General features: G+C 41.0%; 1 pseudogene; it reads left to right on the top strand.

Annotated features, from left to right (window-relative positions):
• The first annotated feature begins 23,445 nt into the window (after positions 1-23,445).
• On the top strand, positions 23,446-24,722 carry LOC147424739 (uncharacterized; annotated as a pseudogene).
• The last annotated feature ends 190 nt before the right edge of the window (positions 24,723-24,912 follow it).

Genomic DNA, 24,912 nt, shown 5'->3' with positions numbered 1-24,912 from the left:
TGACAACAACAACACAGATGTGTTCAAGATGTTTGCTGCCGAGGACAGGTTGGATGGGGACAATTACCCTATGTGGGCTTATATGATGCAACACATTCTTGTGTCAAAGGGCGTGTGGAATATTGTGCAGGGCATTGATGTACGTCCTGGTTCTGAGGATGTTGCAGGTGTTGCTGCAAGGATTGCTGCTATTAGAGTTGTTTTGCCTACGACAGAACAAGCTTGTTGGGATGTAAAGGATGCACAGGCTCATGCATTGATTGCATTGTCTGTGAAGCGCACCATTGTTCCTCACATTCGTTCAGCAAAATCTGCAAAACAGGCTTGGGATATTTTGGCTGGTCTTTATGCAAGTCGCAATGAGGCTAAAATTTCTTTGCTGCGTAAAGAGTTGGAGTCGAATATTATGCATGAGGAAGATGATATGGACACTTTTCTTGCTAGTGTCAAGGATATCAATGAGCAACTTATTTCTGCAGGTGAAGTCATTTCAGACATTCCCTTGTGCAGACTAATGTTGATGCCTTAACAGATTCTCACCAGACTTTTGCTAGTACTTGGAGACTTATGACCCAAGGAAATCCAGAAGTTGTCAAGTTTGATGCATTATGCACATTGTTGTTGCAAGAGTCACTTTCCAGAAAAAACAGGACTAGACAGCGTGCAGTTGAACAGGCTTTTATTGCTTCTCAAAGAAAGGGTGGTAACAACAATGCAGCCACTTCTTATGGTTCTGCTGCGAGTGTCAAAACTTCGGTTCCCAATGCTTTTGTTGGCAGCACTTCGTCTGGAAATTCTGGTGATAAGGGAAAAAAGAAGATGCGTTGCCATGATTGTAAAGCTAATGATCACTTGATCAAGCAGTGTCCTAAGTTGAAGGCCAAAGAGGCTAAGAAGAAAGAGGGTGGTTCCACTGCAAATGCTGGTTCCACTACAAATGCAGCCATTGTTGAGTCTTCTATGAAAGGAGATTGTGATGCTGATGTCAATGCAGAATGGGCTTTTAGCGCAGAGTGAACTTACAATCCTGATGTCCATGATGCATGCTTGTCAGTTGCTGTAGATTCACATGTGTGGTATTTCGATAGTGGTGCTACAAAGCACATTACCTCACATCATGAATTGTTTACCTCTCTCGAGTCTGTCCCTCATGGGAATTCAGTACTTGTGCCAAAAATGCCTCTTATCCGGTTCAGAGAGTTGGAAAGATTGTGCTTACTACTACAAATGGCAGTTCCTTCACACTTGTTGATGCACTTTATGTACCTGGGATCAAGAAGAATCTCTTGTCTGTATCCGCACTTGCTAGACTTAGACTTGTAGTCAAATTTGTGGATGACAGATGTACAATTCATGATCTCAGTTTTGGTGATGAAATTGTTGCATCTGGCCTTTTTTGTCATGGGCCGTATAAGCTCACTTTGTATGACAAGTGTAGACAAAATTTTGCAAATGCTGTTGCAGATTCAAGGGCTATTTCAGATGCAAAACTTTGGCATGCACGTTTTGGTCATCTGAATTTTGCCAATTTGCCGCGTTTGCAAAAATCTGATATGGTTGCTTCTTTGCCGCATCTTGAAGCACCTATCAAACATGTTTGTGAAGGCTGTATTTTGGGTAAGATGCAACGTTCTAAGTTTCCAAAGGATGGTTCAGTTCGGGCCACATGCAGGTTGCAGCTTGTGCATAGTGATGTTTGTGGGCCCATGCAAACTCCATCCTTGGGCAATTACATGTACTTCGTGACTTTCATTGATGATTACTCCAGGCATGCATGGGTATTTCCGCTTAAAGCGAAGTCCGAAGTTTTTATGTGCTTCAAACAATTTTTGGCTATGGCTAAAAATGTCTCGAAATGTACTATGGGCACCCTCCGTTCCGATCGAGGGAGGGAGTATATGTCTCATGAATTCAATGCATTTGTGGCTAGTCGTGGGATAAAACACCAATGTACAATGCCTTATACACCTCAGCAAAATGGTGTTGCTGAGAGGAAAAACAGGTCACTTACGGAAATGGCACGATGTATGGTCAAAAGTCAAGCTTTGCCGCATTGCTTTTGGCTTGAGGCCATCATGTGTGCCACTGATGTACTAAACAGGTGTCCTACGAAATCTTTGCAGTCTATTAATCCATATGAAGCATGGCATGATAGAAAGCCTTCTATTGAGCACATGCGTGTTTTTGGTTGTTTGGCATATGCTTTGGTGCCACAAACACAGCACAGAAAATTGGATGATAAGGCTGTCAAATGTATTTTTGTTGGTTATAGTGCTGAAAGCAAAGGTTATAGGTTATATCATCCGCAAACAAAGCGTATTCTGGTTTCATGGGATGTAGTGTTTGTGGAAGATTCTGTTCAACCATTGTTGTCATGTACTAGAGACAGTAATGTAAGCTCACAAGACATTTATTGCCTCTTTTCAGTGGTGGAAATACGAATGTAAGTTTCAATGAGGCAAATGTACAGCTATGGGGGTTTTTGAAAATGTTACAGATCAGCCTATTATTGATGTAGATGTACATGATGTACTTGATGAGGAAAGGGCTGAAAATGAACAGGCTAGAGGTATGCCAAAATGGCTGGTGCACACTTTGCGTGACAGTCAATTGGATGCACCTTTGTCTAGTCGTACTCGTTCAGGCTCTCGCCATGCATCTTATGCATCAGATTGTTATGCTTTGGCTGTGTCTAGCTTACATGATGTTGAGGAGTCTCTGTCTTTTGAAGAAGCACAGAATTCAAAAAATTGGATGGCTGCCATGCAACCAGAATATGATGCACTTATAGAAAATGACACATGGACTTTATGTGATTTGCCTCCTAGCAAGAAGGCCATTGGTACGAAGTGGGTTTACAAGTTGAAACGCAAGCCGGATTGTGAGATTGATCGCCATAAGGCTCGACTTGTTGCAAAGGGTTATGCACAGCAAAAAGGCATAGATTATGAGGATACTTTTGCTCCCACTTGTCGTATGACTATTGTGTGTTTTCTATGTGCAATGGCAGCTCATTTTGGTTGGGATGTACATCAATCAGACATTGTTACTACTTTCTTGAATGGTGACATATTTGAGGAAGTTTATGTAACGCAGCCTCGCGGTTTTGTCATAAAAGGACAAGAGGACAAAGTGTGCAGATGTAAGAAGGCTTTGTATGGGTTGAAGCAATCTCCTCGTGCTTGGTATGAGAAAGCTGACACTCATTTGGTTAAACGAGGCTTTCGTAACTGTCCAACAGAAAGCACATTGTATGTAAAGCGTGAGGGTGATGTACTGCTCATTGTGGTTCTTTATGTCGATGATTTGCTGATCACTGGACCAAATGAGAGTCATATTGCTGAATTTAAGACTGATTTGCATGCTACTTTCAAGATGAAAGATTTGGGGCTGTTGCATCATTACTTCGGTATACAGTATTGTGATGGTGGTATTGCCTTGTGTCAGAAAAGTTACATAGAGACATTGCTATGTAAGTTTGGACTTGAGGATTGCAAACCTATTGCCACTCCCATGGAAACAGGTTTGAAGTTGAGTCTACATGATGCTGGCGATCCTGCTGATGTCACTCTTTACCAAACTATTGTTGGCTGCCTCATTTATGTATGCAACACGAGGTCAGATATTCAGTTTGTAGTCTCACAGATCAACAGATTTATGCATAGCCCAGGGTCTAAGCATGGGCAAGCTGTCAAGAGGATTTTTCGCCACCTTAGTGGCACTTTACATCTTGGCTTGTTTTATCCCAAGGGGGGATCATTGCCGCCATACTTACATGCTTTTTCAGACTCAGATTGGGCTAGTTGTTTTGACACGCGAGTATCCACAAGTGGTTTTTGTTTCATGCTTGGTAATTCATGTATATCATGGTTGAGCAAGAAGCAACCTATTGTGGCCACTTTGAGTTGTGAGGCTGAGTACAGGGCAGTCTTCACAGCTACGGCTGAGTGTGTATGGCTCAGATGCCTTATGGCTAATTTGGGTGTTGGACAGGACACTACCAATACTATCTACACTGACAGTCAGAGCGCATTGGCAGTTGTGAGGAACCCAGTTTTGCATGCTTGCACAAAGCACATTGAGGTGCATTACCACTATGTCAGGGAGAGGCTCTCAACAGGAGAGATCAACTTGGCTTATGTGCCAACACAGGAAAACCTTGCAGATCTTTTCACAAAGGCATTGTCTCGTGAGAAGCTTGAAGCTTTCTGCAAAGCTTTGGGCTTACTCCCCTTTGTGGATTGATCATGTCCTCAGGGCATGGCACTTCCCTTTACTCATGTGCCAGCGCTCCTTCACCACATCACTCCAGGGGGGATTTGTTACCATATACATGTGGTAGTGATGTGTGTGAACACACTAGGACCGTCGGGGCATTTTTTCCCTCTTTAGGAGGTTTTTTCCCCCGAGCATTGTATATACGCCCATCACTCTAGGGCTATCTATCTTTCCATTGTACACTAAGTAACACACTCTCTGTTGTGTGCCTTGAGCTTCCTTTATCTTCTCCAAGTTGTGTGTGTCTCTCTGCAACCCTAATTCCAACAGAGCGCTGCTTCAACTTCTTCCAGTTTCTTGTCTAGATTTTGTAATGTGGACACGCACCAAGGTGTTGAATGGTTGCTTGTCCACACTATTGAGAAACATTGCAATTGCCTCATCATTGGGTATATTCTTATGGACTCCTCGTAGTTGCTTCTTGAGAGCTTTGAACATGTTGAGATGAGCTATAAGAGATTCATCATCTCTTTTCTGCAATTTGTATAATTGCATGAGCAAATTGACTTTGAACTTTTTGATGTCATGCCAAATTCATTGCTTAGAACATCCCAAGCTCCTTTAGCATCCTTGATGCTGGCAATATATGAAATGACATCATCATCAAGTAAATATGCAATAAGTCCTAGTGCTTTTTTATTTACAGCCACAGTGACTGCTACAAACGCATCCTCATGCGGCTCTATTAAGTGCCAAAGTCCTTTGTGCATCAATAAATACATTGTTTTGCTCTTCCATATGAAAAAATTTATCACCGTTGAAGGTGGTGATGATGGCAATTTTTTGCTCCATGAGGTTGTCTTACTTGGCAACTCACACGGGTAGTGTCTGTAAACCTCTTACAATGAGCATATGTGCTTTAATATGTTAAGAAGCTTTAAATAATGGGTTACAAGGCAGTCTCTAAAGTAGTACACTTTTGTCTACTGGACACAATGAAAGGTGCTCTTTTTTCTTCTTCTTTTTTTGTTTTTCTTTTGACCTTTAAAAAAAAATAAAAATGTAAGCAATGCAAAAAGCCTTACACCAAATTGCTCACTTACATACAAAAAACCATAGAGAGAACACCAAGCAGTAAGGAATGTTGCAAGGGCTACATGCATTGTTAGGGTAGGAAAGCTATGGCAACAATAGGATCATAATAAACATAACTATCCCTGAAGTAATCAAGAAACTAATTATCAAACCCTAGCTAATACACCATGGCTCTGATACCATATTAAAAATAAGGATCAATCTAAGCTGTGGCTTCAAGTTTTGAGAAAGACATTTATAACATCCAAAAGTTTGATGGCACAAACTTAGTATCTTAAAGGATCATATTTGGGATGTTTTGATCCAGAAAGGTCTATTAGAGCCATTGTTTGAATGCCAAGAGTGTGATGGTTACATAGACGCCCAATGGAGATCACTTGATGCTAAAGTTTGATGGCACAAACTTAGTATCTAGAAGAAGCATATGCAATATTTTGATCTGTAAAGATCAATTAGAGCCATTGTTTGAATGCCAAGAGGGTGTCCGCTACATAGATGCCCAATGGAAACCACTTGATGCTAAAGCTAGATTTGCTATGTGTTTACATCTTGCAGAGTCAGTGTATTTCAATATTGTTAGTGAAGCTACCTTTTGTACCTTATCGGAGAAGTTATGCAGTACATATGAGAGCAAGAGTGCAAGTAATAAACTTTTTACTTGATGAGAAGCTGTTTGAGCCTCATATGAAAGAAGGTAGCACCATTTCTGGACACTTGAAAGAATTTAATGTTATCTTTAATGTGTGGAGTTCAAAAGGACTCAATTTTGATGAAGAGGTTTTGTCTAACTTCTAGTTATGCTATCTACCTTCCTCATGTGATACTTTCTACACAACCACAAGTAACTCTGCACTTTAAGGCAAGTGGTCTACAATGATGAAGAGGTTCTATCTATCTTCTAGTTATGCTCTCTATCTTCCTCATGCCCTTGTCATACAAGATGAAAGCTATGCATAGAATTGGATGATAGCTTCTAGCGTGAGTTTCCCCACCACATAGAGAGTAGGCTTTCTCTTATGCAAAGAGCTATTAGGGTATAGTTAAATTGTGTGATTCTCATTCCCTAAGAATTTTGGTACTTCCAAGTTGCATGAAATGTATGCTAAAGAATGTCAAACATGTTCCTGGGGGATAACTAAGAGTTTAAATAGCTAGATGCCTTGGGATATACAAATTTGTTTGAGAGCAATTCATGGATTTTCCAAGAAGAAAATCTTCTATTTCTCAAAATTCAAAGAGATCGTGCTTTGTACTCCCTGCATGTGTCTTTGTAAAAGACAATTTTATTTATATAGAAGAGTGACCATCTAGTGACTTGTGACTATAGCCAACTAGGCCATATGAGCCACTCAAGGGTTCACCATTCAGTACCCCCTTATATAACGTGCGTTCATGCGATATTAAAAAAAACTCTCTTTTAACATGTCTGAATGAATAAAATGACTCCTTATTATAGGAATTTTTTTCAACATTAAATAAACAACCCCTTATTTTAATGTATCTCTGTTAAGTTGTCCTTGCTCAGCTTTTATCTGTTTATGCTCCTATTGTTTACTCTTTCTTTCTCTCTCATATTTCCTAATAATAGAAAGAGTTGCATCCTAGGAGTTATAGAATTTCTTGTAATGGCTCCCTTCTTCTTTCTCATTAGGACTATAAATGTGCATAATATATTACTTACTTGAAATCACTTAAATGAATAGTTCTCAACATTGATGCTGTAATTCCAAACATGCAATGATGTGATCAAACATAAACCAACTTATTTAGAGTGAGTGGGCTACCCACAAGATTTGCTTACCATCATATTACCGTGTGCCTCTATTTCTACATTGGAGCTAGTGGCAATAATGTTGTATTTTAGTTCTCCATATCTATAGGTCTTTGCCAGCGCAAGGAAGAGAGGTCAACTTTAACAACTCAACTCCGAGGCAGGATGCCGACGCAAGGACGAGAGAGAGAGAGAGAGAGAGAGAGAGAGAGAGAGAGAGAGAGAGAGAGAGAGAGAGAGAGAGAGAGAGAGAGTCTGCACTACGTGCACACACACACACACACACACACACACACACACACACACACACACAAAGAGAGACTTTAATATCCCACGTCGTCTTCAATAACTAAAAACCAGGACACCCCCCAAAAGGGAGAGAATGAATAATATTTTTATGGACATTTTAAATTCAAACTACACTTGCTCTTTGGTTTTCAATATATGCTAACAAGTACAAGTAACTTGTCCAGGACAACATTTTCAGTGACACGTTAACATGCTTATACCCAAATTGTCTTTTTGAACAAAACCTTGCACCATACAACAACACCATCTGGTTTGTTAAACCGTATAGTTTTTATTTCAATGGAAAAGCTCTTGGCTACAATGGTGGCTTCATTATTTAATCCAATACCATTAAGTACCTTGAACTAGAATTCATGCCATTTAAGACTTAATGGTATCACCAAAGCCCAATGTACTTGCATCTTATGGCAAAATATCTCCAAACTCAAACATCACAAGCATACCCGTCCATGAATTATGTTGATGATTCAAGTATAATTTGATAATCTCACACGTAAAATATGAACTCATGTCATGAATATCAATTTCTAACCTTTTAAAAGTATTTTTCATCTTAATTTGGCCATTTAAGTCCAAGGAAAATAAAAAGAAAATAAGTGAAATTGATAAAGTGCTAATGGACCAACTCAATCAAGGCCTGGGACCAAAAGGAAACGTTCATAAAAGAGCAAGGGTGATTGCTATTTACTTATCTTAGTCATAGGTACCGATCAAGGAAGGATAAATGTATCTTGACCAGCCTTGATCAAAGGTACATGACAAAGGAGATAACCTAGAGCAATTAGAGGAGTCTAGAAATAGAAAGTAATTGTGCTAAGTTCAAGTCATTAGAATAACACTTAAGACTCCAAGTATGAATTCTAGGAAGCCTTAGGGTAAATACTTTCCACAAATTACCTAAATTTAACACATCTAAATTTAACAAGTTTTGGGAGCAGCTTGGCAGCACCTCCAAGGCAGTGTGCTAAGGTTTTGCATAGGAGTTGAAAGTTTTAAAGCCAAAGGGTGAGTTTTATTTTTATCAAAGTTTATCCTAATTTAGCACATGGACAATAGCTCAGGTCAACTTCAAAGCCTCCAAGGTTCGTGCAAAGGTCTTGCACCTGAGCTAATTAATAAAAGGGTACTTTTATGGTTTTAATTAAATGAAAGGGAAAAGCTAAAGACTAAGGTTAGATTATCCCTTCCTCATTTCGTAAGTTGATTCTTAGTCCTACTTTACTAAGCTTGGCTAGCCCACACGTTCAAAGTAGCACATACTTGCTTTTTGTGAACTTAACAAGTGTGTGGTTTGTGTGGTGTCTACAATTGCCAAGAAACGTCTACGAGAAGGAAAGTCTTTTCATGCATGGCAGGAGTGGACAAGTGTGTTATCAGCTTGAGTTGCATTATGAACTTCTCCCGCCTCATTGGTCAAGCGTAAGCATTCTAATTCAAGACTAGTTGCACACTTGCATATGCAGAGGACTCGTTGGATTTGTGGCTCTCTTGCTCCTCTCACACTCTCTCTCAAGTGCCCAAGTTAGCAAAGCAAGCTCTTTCTCTCTCTCTCTCTCTCTCTCTCTCTCTCTCTCTCTCTCTCTCTCTCTCTCTCTCTCTCTCTCTCTCTCTCTCTCTCTCTCTCTGAGTCCTTGCTAGGGTTTTAAAAGCCCTTCCACTTCACTAATATACTCTTGCTATTCCATGACACTCTCTCTCTCTCTCTCTCTCTCTCTCTCTCTCTCTCTCTCTCTCTGAGTCATTGCCAGGGTATAAGAAGTCTGCTTTTATTCCCTCCCATTCTTCTAATACATCATGGCTCATTAGCTGGCTAGTCTCTGTTTGGTCCTTCAAAAGCCAATTCTTTAATATATTAAAACTCACTAACCTATAATTATGTATAGATTAACAAATTCGTTTCGGTTCACTGCTATGGTTGTATGAAGTTTTATTCCATGAAAACACTCTTCCAAACCTCCTCATACCGGGTGGGTATTGGTAATATTGATAGTCTTTACCTAACCTTGCGGAGCTATGTGTGAACAATACCCTATAGGCACATGCATAAGGCACTTCTCTAAGTAAATGCACTGCGACCCTGTTGCTACACTGGTTTTTTGGACCGACTCCTGCAAGGGCGTATTCCCTGCCACCGCGTTGTTTAGATTCTAATCTGGGGCTGATTCTTCCTCTACCCGCGGACCTACTCTATTGCCAATTGCTACTACCTACAAGTGCTACAGATGCGGAATGAAGCAACTAGGAATGCTATAAAAGGTGAGCATTCGTGCTCACTTAGCCTTCATTTAGATTTTTTTCTCCTTATCTGTGAGTGTTATACACACCATCCAAATGGCATGTAGCAAGAACGATGGTGCTGGAAACTCAAAGGTATTCCCTAATGATTTCTTTCATGATTCAAAGGAGTAAACTAGGATGTAGCAGATGAATTACTGGAGTTGTTTTGAGTCTCATTTTTGTGGTTGGTGATGCTCCTATATGGTTACTATAGTTCCTTATGGGACTACTGTGTATTAGGTGTTTTCCCGGGAGTACCCATTCAAACTTTATAGCTTTGGGTAGTTGTTCCTATTGGTGATGTTGGATTTGAAAGCCGAACTGATTTGTTTATTTCAATACACAATAGGATAAAGTGAACATCCGTTTAAACTATCTTTTGCTGATGACCCGATGCTTGTTATACCGGCATGATACCTTATGATTCATGATGGAGAAGCTAACATAGTATACCCCAAATTCATTCGGTTTGGATTGATGGGCTGCATAATTCGGTTGTTTTTGGCACTCTTTAATGATTCATAAAATTGTACTTGTACGGCAGGGAGTTATCTCTTTGAATTGGTTATGTATTATGGTGATACTACCTAACTTACTTTGGTTCTCTGGGTAGTGGATGAAGCCTACATGAGGAATCAGGACTTCATTCCTAGTGCTGTACACATACTATGTTGTTTTGAGTTGGGTATGGAGGATCGGAAATATAATAGAACACTTACTTAATGAAGGCTACACACTCTACACTTAGGACTTTTTTCAACCTAGTTTGGGATACTTGTTTCCTCAGATGGCTGGTTGTATAGAACTGGTACTTGTTATTCTTAATTACTAATCTTACTGGTCCAACATGTAGAAAGGAGGAACAGTTAAGTTGGTTGACCATAGTGGATTTGATTGCTTGACTGACCAAAGGTTTTTACTTTGCTGGTCATACTGGTTTTTACTGTGATTATAATATTGGTATAAGGCTTGCTGGTCCGACTGTATTATATTCCAAGTAGCTGGTCTGCATTTTTGGATTGGCAAGTGATATGACTCCTATACTTGGAGTATATACTAGGGCATTACTCATTGAGCCAAGGTTCTGGCTTTTTTTGAGACCATGTAGCTTCACTTTAGGGCTTCATAACCATGTTCTTGGTTTTCGGTACTAACTTTCCAGTAATATGAAGCTTTGGCATAATGAATGGAACGGGGGTGTTTTTTTAGGCTTAAAAACAATGCTGATCTGGATGGTGTGCACTATATCCATGCTAACTAACATTGGTTGGCTGTTCCTTCTCTAGTACACATATGGTTTAAACAGTGTGAAAGGTTTGTTGTACATTTTGGATAGCTGTACTTTGCTATCTTAAGGTGAAAACTAAGCTGGTTTTGTTACACCTATGAAATGAGAACTTGACTATTCTGTAACAACATAAAATGGGCTTGAATATAGAACCTTGCTGAAAGTTATTGGTAATGGATTTAATGGTACTTAAAAGGAATGACTTTAAATGAACTCATCTTTTTTATAACAACAAGAAGGGAACTGGACAGAAGAGATAACCTCCAGTAATTACTGGAATCTGACTCAATCATTTGTTTTTTTCACATACAACATTAAGTTTTTTCATTTAAAAACTTAGGTAACATGAATGACAACTAGGGTCACCCAAGTTACCTGTAATGCTATTTGAAGGCTAACCGATTGGTTTTTTTCTTATTGTGGATGCAGGTAAGGGTGCTCTCTCCTTCGTCTTTAGATGGGAAAATTGGACATGCTGTGTACTTTACTTACTGATATTATACTACATGTTTACTCACTATGGCTTGTAACTTTTTGATGTATCACTTGGATAGATTGTCTAATTGATATATCACTGTTACTATAAATGTAGTCTATGGTCTTTGTATCTTTTGAAAGGTCTCATGTGCTATGGTATGTAATTTTAAATAAAACTCTCTCTCTCTCTCTCTCTCTCTCTCTCTCTCTCTCTCAGGGTATCTCAAGAGGAGACCCTCATGCTCAAGCACTTGGCTATGGATGGAATCCAAGCAAGTGGAAGCTTCTTCTTCTTCAGCTCTATTATGCTAAGCTATGATAAGAGCTTTCCCATGAGCAAGTGTATGTGAAATAGCAAACCCTACCTGAAAAATACTTCTTTCACCCTCTACCTCTTACCCCGCAGTTCTTTCTTCCTGCTTGGGTGTTTAGGACTTGGAAAGGAGGGTTGTACCATGGACTCTTGAAGAGCACTATCTTCTTACAAATTGTGTTGTAATTAAATCTCTCTTTGAGATAGAATTATAATACAATGACCTTTTAGAGGGGGGACCGCCGGCTCCAAGAAAATCCGGTCCTCATCTAGTTGTCAATCTTAATTGGGTATTATCTTTGAATCATGTGCATGATTTTAGTGTTTTTAATGTGTAATTGTGTGAAGAAATCAGCCCGCCAGCACAACCTATAGTCTCCTCTCTATCTTTCTCTTAAGGAAAACTCTCTCCTTTCATAGCTAAATTTTGCTAAATCTAAAAGTAAGAATTAAATTCTCTGGCATTGGTATCAAAGCTGAAGTTTTTCTTTCCTTGCCTAAGAAGAGAGGTCTTCAGTAATCTATGAAAGGTTGGAGTTGTTCATTGCAATAGGGTAAGTGGATATGGGATTTATTATCTTGGTTGGTATGCATGTTTCCATGGTATGCTAAACACCAACAGGATCTATGGTCTTAGAAATAGAGTCTTTCGGGACTTGCCTACGGCTTAGCCATTATTGAGCTATTAGTGGCCCAATAGGAGTTGGTGCCAGTCTCACATTGTTAAGCCCATCCCACTACTCTTTGCAATTAACAATATTCTAAACTATGGGTGTAGTTACTCAAATGCTAATTTTCAAGGGATAAGAGGAGTAGTAGCTAAAGTTTTGGAAGTGCCAAGGAAGAGCTAGCAAGCACATATAAGGAATCCAATTGTGAACCAACATAATCAAGAGAATTTAGTTAATATTGACAACTTATATTTGGCTCATGATATAGCATCTGATGACGGTTGCAAAGTTGTCAACTACCTTGTTGACAAGTTACAAGAAGCAATGGGAAACCCTATTTTGCAAGCAAAGGCTCAAAACCAAATTCAAGCCTTCAAGCCCAAGTTCCCCCGAGTGCCCAAGAAGAAAGAATTCCTACAATACCTTCTAGTGAGACCTCCAAAAGAGGAACCTCTTTGGACAATGAAGAGGAGATATCAGAAGGAACTCCAAGGCAAACTGTTCAAGAAGAAGAAGTATGTCCTAAGCTTTCAAGGGAGAGGTATGAAAGTGACACCCCTCCTGCCTCTAAAAGTGATGCTGCCCGAACAAGAAGACAATGGGCACGGCGATCACCTAGTCTTGCCAAAAAGAAGAGGAAGTTGTCATGTACTCTCTCATATGCCAATCCAAATAAGGGAAAAAGAAGTCCCAGCAAGAGGAAGCAAAAAAAATGGTCACCATCTTCTCCTTCTTCTTCCTCTTCCTCCTCGTTGGAGACAAGGGATGGGGAACACACCCAAAACACACATAGACTGCCTCTCTATAGCTCAAAGCATTCACAACACCCCTATCCTCTATAAAACATCTTCAAAAGGGACAAATTTCAATGCACACACACCTGGCAAGATCACCACACTGCACTCACGCACCATCATGATCCGTCTTAACCCTCTCAACTTACACACAACCACTCTATCTCACTCTCTCCACACAAGCATTGCCAGTTTGGGGGGCATACACACCACTACGGACTACACAGAAACAAAACAAGATCAAGAGAAAGAGAGGAGGGAAGGGGAGAACTGGCACCGTACGAGGCAATGTAGGATTTCTCTTGCTTCCAAAAACCTTATAAAACATCATGAGCACCAAAAACTATGGTTGGCTTTTACAAAAAAACACCCTTGAGGCTCCACAAGAAAAAAACCACCCAAGAAAAGCCCCCAAAGGATCTATTTTTTATAGAGGTGCTTGCCATTTTTGGGAAGTTTCTTCTCCTTGGTCCATTGCGCCACTTGACTTAGCAATTTTTAAAGAGATCGGTGCGCCCTTGGTGGACTCTCCAACTCTCTCTCACATTCTCATGAGCCTAGGGCACTAGAGCTAGCGCTAGTGCTCCCTCTATCTTAAATTAAAAGAGGGGGTCCCCTCAAGGACCCCACATGCGAATGGCCCCTACGGGCTCTTTACTGAACCACATCCCGACAACAGCATCATGGACTGCCAAGAAGCCGCCCGCAGTCACCATGGATGCTGTGGACCACCGTCAATAGCATGAGGCGCTGCCCCCTCTCTCTCTCTCTCTCCCCCCCCCCCCCCCCCCCCCCCCCTTGTTGGATACTAACACAATGCCACCTTCATGTCTAAATACCACCCACATTTTCTCACTCACTTTGTATATGGGTTCATCGGTTGTCCTTGGTCAACTGGGCCCCAAAACACCTTGAAAAACTTTCAACATCAACAACCAGAAAATTATTTTTTGGTACCACCTTGAAAATTCTCCAGTTTCTTGCTCACCAATTAGATGGAATCGCTATAAAATCCTTATGATAGTTTACGTTTTTGGACTTGATTTTCATCATCGGCTCCTCCTTCCAAATTTCCCATGCCTTCAAATGATGAGCTACAAGATTGGAGAAAACCACTTGGCTCCCTTCTGCCATGGTTGTCTACCAACTTTGATTGGGTGTATCTTGCCGATTGAGACCTTGTCACTTTTGGCTAACCCCATATAGTACATACTACCACCAAGAAACTTGGGAAGGCTAAGAAACTCCTGACGGCATGTCTAAATGAGGTGAACATACGGGCACCGACCTAGCCCCCTGCAAAACTTTGACTAGCCATATCTTTGCATTTGGACTTTGATTGCTGATCTGAAACGTCCAATATGCCCCATAAACTGAGAACTTTAGACGCTTGCATGCACCTTTGCTCTGACCATCCCTCTACATGTGTCCAGTTTGAAGGGGATCTGCAAAGCACTCCCCATTTAGCCATAAATCTCATCCTGTAGCTCCAATGAGGAGCCATCTGGACCAGCTTGTAGAGCAGCTTGAGGACCACATCCTACCATATATTTCTAGCTCTTGGAACACTTTGATTTGACAACTTGTTTATCCCATCATAGAGATTTTTTGGCCTAAAACACCCCAATCGCGCTTATCGGTAACTACCTGTCTGCCAGGACCTTTACACCCGCTCTAGTACCCTTGCATGCACCTTGAAGCATATATACAATGCATGTGTCCACTTCTAGCTTAGAACATCTTTGGTTGCACCATCATTTCCCAACCTCCTTGTTGAACATTCATGTTCAACCAAAAAGGAACTTGAAACTACAACACCTAGCAAACAACCATGCAAACTGAAAACTACAACCATATGTACAAGGCTCTATCCCCATGTATTCCATCTTTCTTTAGGTGGGTTGCCCAACCCCCTTATCACAATTTGATTCACATTAGGAACTAAAACTCTTTCAGAGTACAGCTTGAGCCGAACACCATTTAACCTGTGCCTAAGAAACTTATTGTGCGGCCGCATCAACTGATATGTCCCATTAGAAAAATCCTTTTGCACCTTGTTTGTACATATCCACTTCTTCTTGAACTATTTTTGGAAATCAAAGTCAAGGTAGCTCTCATATTTCATCACAAGGTCGCCTTCTCTGTATCTTCTTGTCTGACATGTTTTGGTTGAATTTCATAACTCTACTACCTCACATAGAAATCTATTGATGCTTCTCTACTCATCTACTGCAAGGCTTCAAGACTAGCAATTTCATCTTGCAAAATATATTGTTGAGTGGCATTGAATTTCCACATACCCTTCAGCGCTCCTAGATGTGCATGCACTAGCAACACCACCTCCTTGCCATAAACCAGCCTCGGGGGGGTCCACCTCAAAATATGTAAGTGTAGCACACCCAAAGGGGTTTTTTTATATACCAAAGAGTCACATAATCACATGTACAAGAGGTTTAAGAATGGAAAATTGAGAAAAATCTACAGGTTTAAGAGGGGTCTTTTAATTCACGAATGAAGTGTATGTGTGTGGAGGGCTTTAAAAAATACCTCTTGAATGCACATGCTATAGGTATTTTTGAAAAGTGGACCCCCCGAGAAACCAGCTCAAATGGAGCAAAACTTTTGTGGCCACCTTGTAGGATGTCCTATACACCCATAGACACTTATCAAAGTTAGCTTCCCACTCTGTCTCTTACTTATACACACACTTTGTAAGCATTTTGATGATTTCTCATTGGCACTCTCCACTAGACCATTGCATTGGGGGTGATAAGGTGAAGAAATTTGATGTTGAATGCCTAGCTTCTCCACTAATGCACGCAACAAATTACTTTGAAAACCCTAGTCTCTATAAAAAATGAGCTTCCAAGACACTCCAAAATGGAAACAAATGCAATCAAAGACGAACTGAGACACTATATGAGCATTCACCTCTTTACCCGCCTCAGCCTCGACCCACCTAGTAAGGTAGTCAATGGCTACTAGGATGTACTTCTTACCACTTGCAGATTTAGGGAGTGGATCGATGGCATCAAAACCCCACTTGTCAAAAGCATTCTAGGCTACGATAGTACCCTTGTGACTTGGCTACCAATCGTCTTTCACCCATGGTCTAACATTCATGGCATGTCTTGCACTAGTAGTGCACATCCTGCACTATAGAAGGCCACCAAAAACTAGCTCTAAAAACTCAAAAAAGTACTTGATCTTTTCCCCAATGTCCACTTTCTTCATGGCATTGCTCCAAAACCATGCCGATCTCTTCTTTGTAAAGCACCCTCCTTAGAATTCCATTCCGACCATATGTCATCAGGTCTTCACCTATCAAAGTGAACTACGAGCCTTTCAAACAACCCTCCTCTTTTACAGCTTGGATAAACTCTCTAGACATTGGCATGTGCTAAAAATCATCTATCTTTATCAAGGTCTCTCTACCTGTATAAGTGGCAGGTGCCACTTATAAACCTGCAACATGCACTTGTACCCGTCTACTATCTAGCTCATCCATTTCTTGATTCTACTTTCTTTTGACATATTTTAATTGGACCGCTTCAAAGAACTTTGACAACTTCTTAATGGAAAAAAACCAATGCTTCAAGGAATCCCCCTTTACCTGCCATTGGCCCAAAAGTTGCTTGATAGCTAACAGTGCATCACCTTTCACTACTAGCCTCAGAATGCCAAATTCCACTCACTACTGCAGGTCCAAATGAAGAGTGAGGTACTCTGCTTCATTGTTGGTGTGGACATAATCAATGTCATAAGCCTTGGAAAAGAAAACTCTGCCTTGTGGGTCATACATCACCACACCGCCTCTTGCTTTTTGCACCACTCTTTGATATGCTCCATCGAATCACATCACAAAATCCCCTTCCAAGTGTGGCTCCTCTCTAGCTTCATCTCACACCACCCTTGGATATATTGGCAAATCAACACCCTTATTGACCAAAATGTATGCTAAGTGGGATCGACTGGTATGGTCAATCTTGAACTCAAACTCAAAGTCCTGTAACTCTAGCACCCATTTCATGATACCCTTCCTTGGCTTCAAATGCAGTACCACTTCAGGCAATAGATTATTAGATGTCATCACATAAAATTTGCAAACAATCAAGTGCACTTTGAACTTCCTTCATGAAAAAACTAAAGCCATCACCCACTGCTCCACTTCATTGAAAGTCATCTCCCTGAGACTTATCACTCTGCTCTCAAAGTAGATGGGCTTGTAGCTCTTGCCCACCTTCTGTAGCAACACGGCTCCAATAGAAAAAGTACCTACCATCATGGCAACATAGAAATCATCCCCTCATTTTGGAGGGCACATCATTGGTAGCTGACAAAGACCCTCCTTTACCTTGTCAAAAGCCTTTTGTGCATCTTCATCCCAATAAAAACCATGTGACTATTGGGCCATCTTTTGAAGAGGATAGACATATTGCAAAAGCATCCAAAAACATCGTGACAAATACATCTTATGCACAAATGAATCCAAACCTTGGGTGCTTGATGGAGGCTCCATCAACACAAGAGCCTTTACCTTCTCTAGATCGGCTGCTATCCCATTCTGTGACATACATGACCCAACAACTAAGCACGAGGTTGCACTAACTTGCACTTTTTGGGGTTTAACTGGACACCCTCCTCATCAAGCATTTAGAAACATGGATATAGCTTTGTCAGATGCTCTAACCTAGAATTGTAGCACCCAATATCATTTATAAACACCCTGATAAACCTACCCAAGTATGGTCCAAATACACCATTCATCCAATCCTAAAAAGTAGCATATGCATTTACCAAATTGAAAGGCATCCTGCGGTATGTGTAACATCCCCAAGGAGAAATGAATGTAGTCTTCAACAAGTCCTCAAGAGCAATACCTTTTTTGGAAGTACCCAAAAAACCCATCTATAATGGAATACCTCTCATGACCTGTCACCTAGTTAGAAATCTCATCTTGGAATGTTAAAGGGTAGTGATTCCACTTCATAGCAGCATTCAATGGCTTGTAGTCGATGTACACTTTTCACTTTCCATTCTTCTTTGAAGTGATGATAATAGGCGACACACACTCCGATTCCTTCACAGGATAGATAATACCTGCATCCAAAAGCTTGTCAACCTCTTGCTAGAAGTCTTCCTTCTTTTGAATCTCTCCCAATCTCCTCAGCTTCTATGCTTTTCGCTTATACCCATCCTTGAGTATAATCTTATGCTCCATGTCTTTGCCTCTCATAAATCCTTGTACTCCGACACAAAAAAAATAGGATAAGAAGCACACAATTGAGCACAACTCTCCTTTTCTTGCCTAGTTAGGTCCTCACTCGACATATCAACCACCTCCCCTGCACCTATGCTATGAACATGTGGTTGCATACCTTCTTTTACATGAGGACCAATCTGCACCAATCCTCTGTATCACTGTAACCCTCATCCTAATCCGTCGCGGTCTCATACTCGTAGCTTGTCGTGGTGCTATCTTCACCTCCTGCTACCAAAGGGTGGAAATGGGCTCTCTTTGGTCTTCAAGTCCAACACTATTTGTCTCCCCTTATCCTTGTTAGGCAAGATGAACACTTTGGTCTTCCAGTCCTGCTTGGCCCCTATTGCAAGTATCCATGGCCTCCCCGAGATTATAGGGTAAGTCACCTGCTTTCATAGCAAAAAAATCAATAATACATTGTATTCCCATCACCTTAACCTCCACCGTCTTGAAGCCTACATCCCTCATAGCTAATTCAGTCATGACACAAACCTGAGCTCATGACTCAAACTTGAGCTCCATCTATGTGTGCATGCACTTGCATCTTCTTCTCGATGATAGCATAAAAAAGAGGAAGAACATCTGCCGGACTTCCCACCCTTAAGGCCATATTTTTCACGGCATGCACATGACCATTAACCCTTAGAATTCTAGTGCTAATACTAGTAGACCATATCCTTCTTAGCTTGGGATTCGATGCCAATAGCCACCCAAACATAATATTATCTTTCTGGTTTTGGACATCACTCACCATATCATATTCTAGATGACCCCTCCCAAGCTGAAAGTCTACCTGGCTTGATTTTGGGACGCCTTCTCCTCTTGCTATTCTTTGACTACTCTCTGCCTTCATACACTTTCTCCTTGCCTTTGTGAGCTCTGGTTTCCCGCTTAAGTCTTTTGTTTCCCTTTTGGCTCTTTCCCTTTTGTTAACCAAAACATCCATGTCCTACATGTCCACATCAATGATATTGACCCTCTGGATCTCACCATTATCGAGCATAGCCGATGGTACAAGATTCTTGATTGTCTGCTCTCTTTGACCATTAAACTTCCCTTGCCCTCTTCCTCTGCCAAATAAGAGGTACATGCCTCCTCTTTTACTAGGTGGATGTGGAAAATCTAGAGCATAATGACCCTCCTCTCTGTAGTTACCGGCCTTGATTTGCATCACGGGCTCCTCGCTCCAAATTTCCCATGCCTTTGAATGACGAGCCTCAAGATTGGAGAAAACCACCTGGCGAGTCCCTTCCGCCGTGGTTGTCTACCAACTTTTATTGGGCATATCTTGGTGATCGCAACTTTGATTGAGGCCCTGTCGCTTTTGGCTAGCCCCATACACTACGTACTACCACCAAGAACCTTGGCAAGGCTAAGAAAACTCGTGATGGAATGTCTATTGTGTGGGTCAAACTGGCACCAACCTAGCCACCTATAAAACTTTGACCTGCCATATCTCGAGCATCTGGACTCCAATTAACTCACAAAGACCTAAAACTATTTTGAAGGTCATACTATGGTCACTTCAAGGATTCATTTCCAACAAGGGAGTAAGAAGGGCTCAAAGACAACAAAATCTAAGGAATCAAATGAGCTAAAGAACAATGCGATGCAGAAATCTCCCAAGGCTAACAACAACATCTACAAAGGAAAGGCAAAAGAAAAGGGCTAGAACTATTTTGGAGGTGATATATCATACTATGGTCACTTTGAGGATTCATTTCCAACAACGAAGTAAGATGGGCCAAAAGCCAATAGAAGCTAAGGAATCAACTAAAGGGGAAGAACAATGCGACATAGAATTCTCCCAAGGCTAACAACAACAACAACAACAACAACAAAGAAAAGGGCTAAAAAGGTAAAAACAAACTTTCTCCTGAAGAGGTTGAATGTTATTATAAAGGTAACAAGTGTTTCAAGTGTCGAAAGGAAGGTCATGTTTCTCGGGCATGTCCCAGGAGAAATGAATGTACTGACCCTCTTAGAGCCACCATGGTGGGGGCTCTAAAAGAGGAATGCCATTGCAAATGAGCACCACTCACTTATGCCTTGGGAAAATTAAGAGAGCATGTTGCTTTCATATTGTTTGGCCCTAGCTCTACCCACAACTTTATTTCTATTGAGCTAGCTACCAAGCTAGGAATTCATCTGAGATGGGGGACGTGGTATAAGCAAATGGAGCTTTTAAAGGGCAAGCAGATGGCCTTAGTCACTCCATTGATTGGGTATCTAAGGCTCCATGTGCAAGGCTATGTAGATAAAGAAGATTTCTTCATCTCTCTACTCAAGCATGAAAATGTTATCCCTGGGGCACCATCGTTTAATCGCATGGATGCCACTATGAAGTTTCTCGAGAGAAGAGTCCTCTTTTTCTATCAAAGCAAGGATATTGCACTTAATGTAAATAGTGTAGGCAACACCATACTCCTTGTATAGACTCAAACTTTAGACAAAGTAATGAAAATATCTCTTTCTTGTTACATGGCTTTTGTCAAGGAGTCTAAGAAAGATGCATGTGTTCCTAATGAGGTCAAAAATGAAATAAAGAGGAGTAGATTCTCTAGTTTTCTAAATCAATTTCAAGGTGTGTTTATGGACAACATTCCTAGGGAGCTACCTCCCAAAAGGGAAGAAGATGATCACTCTATAGAACTTCTACCTAGTAGTTAACTTCTTAAATAAGCCTCCTTATCAAGTCTCACTAGCACAGCAAGAGGAGATTATGTGGCAAGTGAACGAGCTTGTAAAAAAAGGGATGGTCTGGCCTAGTTCATCTCCATTTTGTTCACCCGTTCTACTAGTACAAAAGAAAGATGGTACTTATATAATGTGTGCGGATTATCATACACTTAATCCAAGTGGTTATCACTAGAGAAGAATAATACATGAAGACATTTATAAGATAGCCTTTCAAACAACCTTTGGCCTATATGAATTCTTGATACTCCTTTTGGACTTACCAATGCATCAACTACCTTTAATCAAATGATGGAAAGGCTCTTTAGACCTCATCAAAGCTTCACAAGAGTCTTCTTTGATGACATTATGATCTAATCAAAGTGTGTTGAGGAACATAAGCAACATCTTCAGATAATATTTCAAGTTTTGAGAGACAATAGTTTTACATTAATCAGAAGAAAAGTGAGTTTTTCTTAAAAGAGATTCAGTATTTAGGTCATATTATCTCTCAAGCACAGATCCAAATGGACCCTAAAAAGTTGGAGGTAATAAAAGGATGGCCTATACCAATGAACCTACATAAATTGAGAAGCTTTATAAGAATGTGTGCATACTATAGATGCGTCATAGAAAAATTCTTAGTCATAGCAGGGTCATTGTAGTTAAATTTGTATGAAGTGCAAGTGCAAAAGAGAATGAATATTATGAAAATTTAAAGGCAAAGCTTACCTCTCAACCCGTTATAATGTTACCAGACCTTTCAAAGCCTTTCAAAGTCTAATGTGATGTTTGTGGACAATTCCTTGGAGCTATTTTGCTTCAAGAAGGGCATGCCATAACATACAAAAGTAGGAGATTCGATGAACGAGTAAAGAAACTAGGCACATATGAAAAAGAGTTGTTAGCTATCATACATGCCCTAGACGCATGGAAACATTATCTCCTAGGGACTCCATTTATTTTGGAGGAATCCCAATCCCCAAGCGAGTACTTCCGAGCGAACAAGTAACCAAGCAAGTACATAAAATAAAAAAGCCAAGATCAAGACCTCAATAGTTACTCTATAGAGGATAGTGTACAAAGTAAATGCAAACCCAAACATAAACCTCCACAACCCCCATGGGGTAAATTTAGCCTGGATGCGATGTATTTAATGCAACCCCAAAAACATGGTGCGACAACCCCGTGCTTAATATCATATAAGCCATCATTAATGAATCGCATACATCTGCTTGTTTGATTATGTAGAATCCCAAAACATGTCATCTTACATTGACTTTGCAAACCTATTTCTGTCATCGACTTTGTAAACACATATTTGCCATCGATAAATGGGTGAGACTAACCAAACTTCTAGCATCCAAGGCAACAAATAATTGCTTTAATAATCTCCAAGCAAGGGCTTCCATACCATGGGCATTGCTCGTCTTTGCCCCTTTAAGATAGAGATTACACTTAACACTCGGAAGCATGGCCATTGCCATGTCTGCCGTAGCAGATTCATATAAATACGCTTGTGGCCATGCTCTAGTCCATAAATGGTTATGTTCCTAATCATTCTTGAGTACAGGCTCGCTCAAGATGGGTTGTTGGGGTTCTAAATCGTCTGAAACACTAAAATGCTTTAATGATCCTAAATTTTGAAGACACTAAAATATATAAAAATATAAACCAATTTTTAAAATGTGAGATTCTTAATTTTGAAGACACTAAAATATGTTATTTAAAAAAATAAATAAATTATGTATGATCCATCAACACAATTTTGATTGAAATTACTTTGACCCAATCAAATGTGTCAAGAATTTGGTCCATGTAAAAGGAAAAGAGTACCTTGAGAGTGGGCAAGATTTGTGAGAGAGCTTTGGTTTGCACAGGACATAAGATGATTCATTTATAGTTAATGCTTAAAAAAACCTAGGTTAAGTGTGATCCCACCTAAAATTTTGAGATTTACCTCTAAATTTTAGATTTGAGGGTAAGAAAATCTACAAATTTTGGAGAAATTCTGTGTAATTTAGTGTGAAAACCTTCAAATTTAGTCATAGTAGGGGCACCTGCTACAAGAAATTCAAAAAACCATGAGCACCAACTTGGACCTGCCCTCTAGAACAAAAAATAGGCCATAGGGGGCTGCTGCTGAGCTGCTCATAGAACATAATAAGGGCTCTAACAAGAGTGAGAGAGTGCCTTGAGGTGGGGTTGATAAGATCCACAAGGGAGTGCACCAACAACATCCCCCTAGTAGTTTTTGTACTCTGAATGAGGCGCAATCCTTTGGGGCCCAAGCATGCTAGCACCCGATGCTTGTGGCGCCCACTCAGCCTACCTGCTGGTCCCCACCTTGTCCGCCAACTTTGTCAACACCTCCTCTAGCAAGGTTAGCCACCCTCCACCCCCACCTCCTAGGTCACATCCTCCCCGAATCCCACCATGTGCTCTACCGCAAGCCTCATGAACATATCCTCTTCATCCAAACACCTCATCAGAAAATCTAGCCCCACCTTGTTAGCGAGCATATACCTAATCAGCTCCCTATGGTTCCTAGCCACCCTCTTTGCCTGCACATTCCGCCAAAACTCAGCACGCCTGAACTCATCCGCAGGCGTGCTGAACGCAAAGCGCAAAATCTCCAACTCATTGTGGACGACCTGTATCATTCCATATATTAATCTGATCATCCAATTCTTAAGCACTTTGTCAAAGTACCTCACAATTATTTCCTCAGAAGTGCTACTGAGAGTTAGAAAGGCTACAACGTAGTAGGCAAGCTGGAAGAGTTGTCACCGCCTCGGTCCAAGCTATCCACCGTGCCCGGCCCCTTGCACTGCCAGCCCACTATGCGACGTGGTTGTTGGCACCACCACAACATTCCTTGGCGTAAAACAGCAAGCTGCAAACTAAGCTTGTGAACGGCTTGCTCTCAGTACTACAGCCAAGCCTGATCGTGCTTCTGTAATTGCAACATCTGCTAACAAAAACGATGTTGCAAATCTCACTCTGCTGAGAGTACCATACCTCCAGGAACTTCACGTGCCACAAACCCTGAAGAAGATGTTGTTGCAAATCCTGTACAAGAATTAGATGGCGTCGCTCACCGCCCAGCTGCAAATGCAGAAGCTGCTACAACTCTTCCTGCCAAACCATTGATGCATCCCCCGCAGCTGAAGAGTGCTGCCATCAATGTAGTTGTTGACTGACGGCACCCCTACGGCCAAGATAACTGTCAGGCTTGCTTCCATTGCAGTGGTTATTGTACCACCTGCATACGAGCCTGCTGTAGCCGGAGCTGTCGCCATCCCTCTGGGATTAAAAGCTCCTATGTTCAAGAAAGCTACCCTTGCTACCGCAGTTTCTACTGATGTAGCCATCATAGCAACCAAAGCTGACGTCGCAAAGCCCATAGCCATCAAATTTGATGGCGCCCATGACCCTGAAGACATTGGTGTAGACCTCAAAGCAACCAAAAATGGTGCCGCTATCCCTACAGAAGAAGATGTTGCAGCCAAAGACGTTACTACAATCAATGCTAGGGCCCCGCTCAGAGAAGCTAAAAGAGAGAAGTAGAGCAAAAGGGTGGAGAGCTCACCAAAGCTGCCAAGTACACACAAAGAATGAGAGAATTAATTTGAGCTTGAGAGTGGAGCATCTGGGTGCAGTGGGCTAGAAGGGGCTGATCACACCACAAGAGAGTTGATGTCAACGAGGTTGTAAAAAAGGCGGAGGGAGGAAACCATATTATGGATGGAACTGAGGG

The sequence above is a fragment of the Adiantum capillus-veneris genome, chromosome 25, assembly GCF_014529385.1.
Source record: "Adiantum capillus-veneris isolate H3 chromosome 25, ASM1452938v2, whole genome shotgun sequence".
Lineage (NCBI taxonomy): Eukaryota > Viridiplantae > Streptophyta > Polypodiopsida > Polypodiales > Pteridaceae > Adiantum > Adiantum capillus-veneris.
This window is presented reverse-complemented; position numbering and strand designations above follow the sequence as displayed.